The 7,142-nt window shown below is 34.1% G+C and overlaps 1 non-coding gene across 1 annotated transcript; it reads right to left on the bottom strand.

Moving 5' to 3' along the window:
• Positions 1-6,828: 6,828 nt before the first annotated feature.
• On the bottom strand, positions 6,829-6,935 carry LOC128032104 (small nucleolar RNA R71). The gene has a single exon (XR_008188234.1). It is a non-coding gene; the product is annotated as a small nucleolar RNA R71 (small nucleolar RNA).
• Positions 6,936-7,142: the final 207 nt, after the last annotated feature.

Below are 7,142 nucleotides of genomic sequence, written 5' to 3'. Positions count from 1 at the left end.
AGTTAAACATGTCCCAAAAGTGAAACATTTAGCTAACACTGTCCTTACTACCCCTCACATGCCCCGTTGAATGGAGCTTAGCTCTCATTCCCTTATCCTTTCAAACATGTCCCAAGGCCTCAATGCCCAAAACCACTAAACATATAAATGAGTACTCATAATCCTATGGCATGCCAACTATACCCAATAGTTCCAAGATCACAAGGCCAGAATATCTGAAAACAACACATACTACTTACTGATTATCTGTGAACTATCATGCATATTAGCATCTTTTGCAAAACACTAGCACAATCATATTGCATATATATTACACATTCATTTCATGTATATGATTTCACTTTACACAATAGTCACTATATTTCACATACCACCTTACATGCAGAATATATAACCATAAAATCACAAGATAATTACAGATTTAAGGAAACTTACACTCAAAAATTAGAGTAGGGGTTTAGGCTACATCTGAATTCCCAAATAACCATGACTCGTGTTTACGAGTAGCAATTCCATACATTCACCACTCTATGCTTTTACTGAAAAGCTGAAAGCACAACTAACGCTTCCCTAGCTAGTAGCAAGCTCTAACAAATCTAAAGCTTTATAGACATAAATCATACAATAACCATAGTCAAATATCCACAAAAATTCATTCAAAGCAACTAACACACAAGCTTTAAGCTAAGTTCTCATGTAACATAAGCTATTAACACAGCAAACTTTAAATTCTAATATCTCGATCTATACTCAATCTTTTTCTCTAAAATCAGTTTTGTTCATCTAATTAATTATCTACACCTAATTCATAACCTTAAAACTAGACAAATCTACTCAATTCATGGTATCGACATTTTTCAACATCTTTTAGGCAATTTTAACAAAATGCATTAGAACATGAGAAATCATTAACGAAACTTCAAGATAAGTTTAAAAACCTTCTAATTATCCTAAAACAAGTTAAAAAAATTGAAACCAAGTTTTTATGCAAAATCTTGAAATCCACCATTAATGGTTTGATTTTTGGCTTTTATTTAAAATATGCGATTTGAGGGTTAATAATTCAGTTTTAGAGTCTAAATAACATTAAAAACCAATGGATACATGAATGATTACATTTGTTGAAAGAATGAATGAGTTTCAACACAACTTTGAAAAACCTATGTTTGAAGAAGATGATGAAATCTATTGAGTTTTGGGTTGTTTTCTTGGAGATTTATGATGGTAAATGACTTAGGAATGATAAGAAATCAAGGTATTGTGGTTTGGGAATCAAAAATAGAGTTAGAGATCAAAGGACTGGCAAGTGGCGGCAAGCACAATGAAGGGAAAAAAACAGACGTAAAGAACATGTTTATGGGGAGGAAATAGGTTAAATTTTATAAACTAGGTTAAATTGCCACATAAATGCCTATTATTTTGACTTTGTTACAAGTTAGTCCTTCTTCTAAAATTAACGGTTTCTAGAATACTTTTTCAATAATTGATTTGACAGCTAAGATGCCATAGCTGAAAACAATATCAGTACCAACCTTACAAAATTCTGAGCTCACCTAGGCCAAAATTCCTAAAATACCCCTAAAACTCTGTGGCACTATTTTGGGGTGTGATCGACAGTTTAACATCACAACAATAATGTGCAAGCGTACACTATCGATGCAAGTATAGTAGACAGATGTGAGTCTGTCAGTTATCAATCCCACAGGGATGGTAGTCTTTTGTCTATTAATGTCGGTACAACAACTAGATGGAAACGAGAAAAATTGTGAGAATAGTTGTCGATGCAATAACTTGAAAACGATAAAATAAAATATGATAATGATAAACTCGGATCACCAACATGATTTTTTAACAGAATACTAAGTGTTCACAAGGTATAAAAAGATAGGTAACTATCGAAGTAATAAATTTCAATTTATCTTACTCAACGTCACTCCTCTATTTAATCCAAGACTTAAACATGCATACTAACCTCACCTTCCGATGATGGCAATACGGCATTGTTCAGAACAAGTGGACTAAATACCTCTAATCCTCACTCAACCTTTGTTGTAATCCTTATTGGCTTAAACTGTCACTGCACTTTCCAGTGTTAGTGACTACAATAACATTTGCGTGTTAAAAACATTCAAACCCCAAGATTAAACAAAAAAAGCAAGATTGAATAAGATAACATTTAATCAAGAATTCATGTGTACTTCCATACAAACAGAAAACAAAGAATAATCACCAACATTCATAAAGAAATAAGAAAGAATCGAATAGAGAATACTATTCCTAGACAACTCGACTGAATCTCTCTATACCCTCTTGTCTCCCTCTTAGGTCTTCTTGTCAGAAGCTAGTCTGCATTTGGTTTTCACGTTGGCTCACCCATGAGAGGTTTAAGTTGCAATGGCCGCAAGCTTTAAGATCAGATGATGATCTGGAAAAAAGAAAAGCCCTATTTTTCTTTTCACGTCCACCTTTTATGTCCTCCTCCAACAGTACAGGTGTCCTTTCGTCAAAATTATTTTGTCCCTGTACGTACAGGTTGGTTATACCAGACTGGACAACTCATACAATTTTAATTCTTATCCGGACAACTGTCAAGTATAGCGACAATTCTGGATGCAATCTGAAATTCAGTTATGCGATGACATTAATGCAAAAAGATAACAAAATTAAGGATATAATATGCTAGGATTCACTGAGTTATAAAATGCAATTTACTAAACTGAAAATGCTAAAATGTATGCTAAGGATAACTAAATACGAACAATTTAACCAATAAGTAAAGGGGAAAACCTATGTTCTTTCTAGTGTTATCACACCGTGCAACAAACTCCCATGCCGTACGTAATTACACTGACACACTTATGCAGCTACAGCCTTTGGCCAGATTGATTTTTCTAACGCTTGTATTGGAGTGTTCCCTTTTTAACATTCCATACTACACCCATTTTCAAGTGTCTCTAATTTATAACTATATATACATATATAAGTAGCTGTAAAAAGCGGATTCATTCAAGATTTAAGGAATGATAGCAGTCTTCCTCTACTAATGCAACCTAATCCATTCATCAAATAATTGAATTTACAACCTCCTGTCAAATTTATTCAACTTATTCATTGATAATTCACATGATTCAAGAATTAAGCATCGAATGTAATAGAAATTTTCGTACAATTTTCATTAAATATAATTAAACCTTGCATGCTTCATTATCGAAAGAAAAAATTTGAAATATGGGTGCATCTTTAAGCCCCATGTGCATTCCCCCAAACTTAAAGTTTGCATTGTCCCCAACGCACTAATATGAAAATGAAATGACAATAAAAAAATGCAATGACAATAAATACTTATCAAAATAAAACTTACAGCTACATGCAATGCATGAATACTATAACTAAAGCTTAAAATAAACTAACTCAGTTATCCACAACTGTCGATGTCGCAACATGATGTTTCTTTCTCCTCATTTTCCTCTCCTTCTTCTTTCATTTTTTTTATCCCTGAAGTGCTTCCCTTTCTTTTCTTTGGGCTTTGCACGGTCTTCGGATTGCTCTTCAGTTCCTGGCTCTGTCCTAGCATCATCGACTGCTTCCTGTGTAGGAGAGGCCACTTGGAGTGGTCCAATGTAGACCACTATTGCCAATGAATTGCATTGCTCCTCACTGGTTACCTCAACAACTTCTATCGGTCTCGCTTCAGCTCACTCCAAATTATCAATATTTGCACCCACAGACTCGGGTGAGGTGATAGTCTTCTCAACAGAATCTTCTTCTTCTTTTTCTTTCTTATTTTTAGCAACTTCTTCTTCTTTAGCAACAACTTCCTCTTTTGCCGCAGCAACTTCCTTCTCAATAATAGTATCCTCTTGATCAATAAAAATACCATCCTCGAATAAGATATCAATCTTTCACAGACATTCTTCAATGTCCTTGGATTCCTCTTCTTTCTCATTATCAAAGACCTGCACAATGGGTGGGGATGCCACCTATCTGTCTCGATCTTCTAAGTTGTCACCCGAGGAAGAGAGGTCATAATTTCAAACTATTGGTGGAAACACTGGGAATTTCGGTAGTGGATATGGGCTCAGTTAGCCTAATATGCTACAATAGAACTATTCCAGGCACTGGTATACGCATAAAACAAATTCTGGGATTTCTCCATATCTTCTACTATAGCGACAAGCTTGATCTGCCTATTGTTGATGGAATGTACCATTTTTTTGACATCTTTTAGTTTGCACCATAATGATGTCTTTGCATTTAGGTTTGTTCCTTTGCTGTCATACTGGTTTTCGCCTCCTTCAGTATCAGTGTGTCCTTCTGTAAACTGAAAAATATATAGGATTTTTCCTATATAATTCATCATATTTTTACTTAAATTTGTTGTTAAAACCAAGTAATTGTTTAATAAATTAATGAAATATGCGAAAATATGAAATTAGGACATAGAAATTATTAAAATGTGATTTTATGCTTTATTATATAGTTTTCATGCATAAAATGACTTATTTTATATTAGTTTGAACATATTATATTTTTAATCTATAAAGTGAGCCATGCATGATTAAATTAAATAATAAAATATAAAGTTATATTTAATAATTCATTTTAAATATTTCATTAATAAATTGGGTTTTAATAAATTGAAATGGTTAAAATTATATTATTTGGTTCTCTAAACTATCAGCTATTTTTGGACAGGTCTGAGAGTTTTCTTCTAATTGCAAAACCGTCCAAATTGGGGACCAAGTCAACCCAATATTCGGCTGCACATGGCTGATCATAAATCAATTTTTGGTTTAATTACACAAGGTCCTTGAAGAGTTAAAGAAATCAGAGACTTTCCCGAAGATTTGCTGGTGACCGAGTCTTAGTCCTGAGATGTGGTGGCACTCAAATTGACCAAGAATGAAGTAGAATCAGCCACATTTCCTCAATCCATAGCTGACCATCCTTGGAAGAAGTTTCAAAAGATGGACACTCCTATTTTTAGCAAACTAGCTCCCTTGCCTCACCTACAAATAAGAGCTAATTTCTCACTTTTTCAGTCATCCCTCACTCATTCATCATTCTCTCCTCTCTCAACTCTCTTAGCTATATTTCCCCCACACGCCTATTATCATCCTTGCATAAGGATTTTTAGCAAAATTAGCCTCTTAAAAAACCCTTGGTCTGCCACCTTGGAGAACCATCAGCAAAGAAGCAAAGCAAAGAAGCGAATGAGCCTCGTCAGTTAGAGTCTTTGGTGATAGCCACTCTGAATTGGGTTTAATGTTTCTTTTCTTTAATTTAATCTAAAGATGTTTGGTATGTGTTCTGTGTTCTTTTTTACAACAATGTTACCTTAATTTTATTTAAGCTAGGATGATTGATTTGATTATATAATATTTATTTGATTCATGCTTATAATGTTTGTGCCCCAATCGATCATGTTTTCAATTAAAATCAAGTCTGTATTTCGTTCATATGTGATCGAAATGCACCTGAATTAGCTGAGAAATCCTGACCAGACGACGGCTAATGGGCACATAATTGAAATTTGCATGCTCAATTTAGATCCTGACCCGATTAAATTGTAGGTTGCATAACAACTCTGACCAAGCTCTGTTATCTGAATAGTTTTTAGATTTGTGTGATTAAATTGTTTCAAACCTGACACGTCCCTGTTACTTCACACGAATACTAAAAAACCCTTAGTAAATAAGGATTAGTAAAATGCGTATTTACTAAGTAAATGATTCTGAAAGGACCTAATGTGGTTTCCAAACTCATGAAAGATCGAGTTGCCATGGAATGTTTTTCCGAATGTTATTAAGCATGTTGATAATAAATTGAGTTTAATTAAAGTAATTGTCCTAGTTTATTTATGTTATAATTGTTGCAAATTGTGTTTAAATTTACTAAAATCTAATTCGTTCATATAGTTTGCATACTTAGGATAATTTGCATTAGGGATCATTGCATTTAGTTTAATATACTTTAATCACCACTTCTCAACTATATTGTGTTTTTATTTACCAAATTGTTAATATAATTTTACAAATTAAGTGACTTAGCACAAACACAATCCCTGTGGAGACAATAACTCGATACTTATTTATTACTTGATATCGACTGTGTATACTTGCACAAACATAAGTGTTACAAGTTTTTGGCGCCGTTGCTGGGGATTGTCAACTGTTGCCATAGTCATTTTTTGTGAAATTATTTAATTTTAATTTGATTTATTTCTAACATTACTAACTTATTCTTTTTAACTCTTGTGATTTTCTTTTTAGGTGTTTATGAGCATAGATCAAATAATCAATTTACTCCCTATAGACCCTGAAATTGAGTGAACTTTCAGACAAAAAAGATGTGAACAAATAGCTCAAAGACAAGTCGAGATAGATCTTGGGAATCAAAATCAAGACCAAGGTAATGAAGTCGATCATGTATGAAATCCTATCCTTATTACCGATGATAGGGATCGTTGCATCAGACAATATTGTGCCAATTTTTAGTGAGTTAAACCCAGGAATTAAAAGGCAAGATATTGAGGCAACCCAGTTTGAATTGAAACTGGTGATGTTTTGAATGCTACAAACGGTGGGCCAATTTAGTGGTATGCCCATAGAAGATCCATATCTTCACCTTCGATTGTTTATGGAGGTGAGTGATTCATTCAAGATAGCCAGTGTGACTGAAGATGCACTGAGGTTGAAGTTATTTCCATACTCGCTGTGAGATCGAGCACAAGCATGGCTCAATTCATTGCCACCAAGTTCCATATCTACATGGCAAGAATTAGCGAAGAGATTTTTGGTTAAGTATTTCCCACCCAGCAAAAACACTAAGTTGAGGAACGAGATCACAACTTTCCAATAATTGGATGACGAGTCTTTGTATGAGGCTTGGGAGTGATTCAAGGACTTACTTCGTAAGTGTCCTCATCATGGGATTCCTTATTGTATCCAGTTGGAGACATTCTATAATGGTTTCAATGCACATACAAGATTGATGGTAGATGCTTCCGCAAATGGTGCAATTTTGTCTAAGTCTTATAATGAGGCTTATAAGATCATCGAGAGGATCGCGAGTAATAACTATCAATGGCCAAAAAATCGAACAGCTTCAAGAAGATGTGTAGCCAGAGTTCATGAAGTTGA

Source organism: Gossypium raimondii, chromosome 8 (genome assembly GCF_025698545.1).
Source record: "Gossypium raimondii isolate GPD5lz chromosome 8, ASM2569854v1, whole genome shotgun sequence".
Taxonomy (NCBI): Eukaryota; Viridiplantae; Streptophyta; class Magnoliopsida; order Malvales; family Malvaceae; genus Gossypium; species Gossypium raimondii.
Note: the sequence above shows the minus strand (reverse complement) of the source record. Positions and strands in the feature narration are given on the sequence as shown.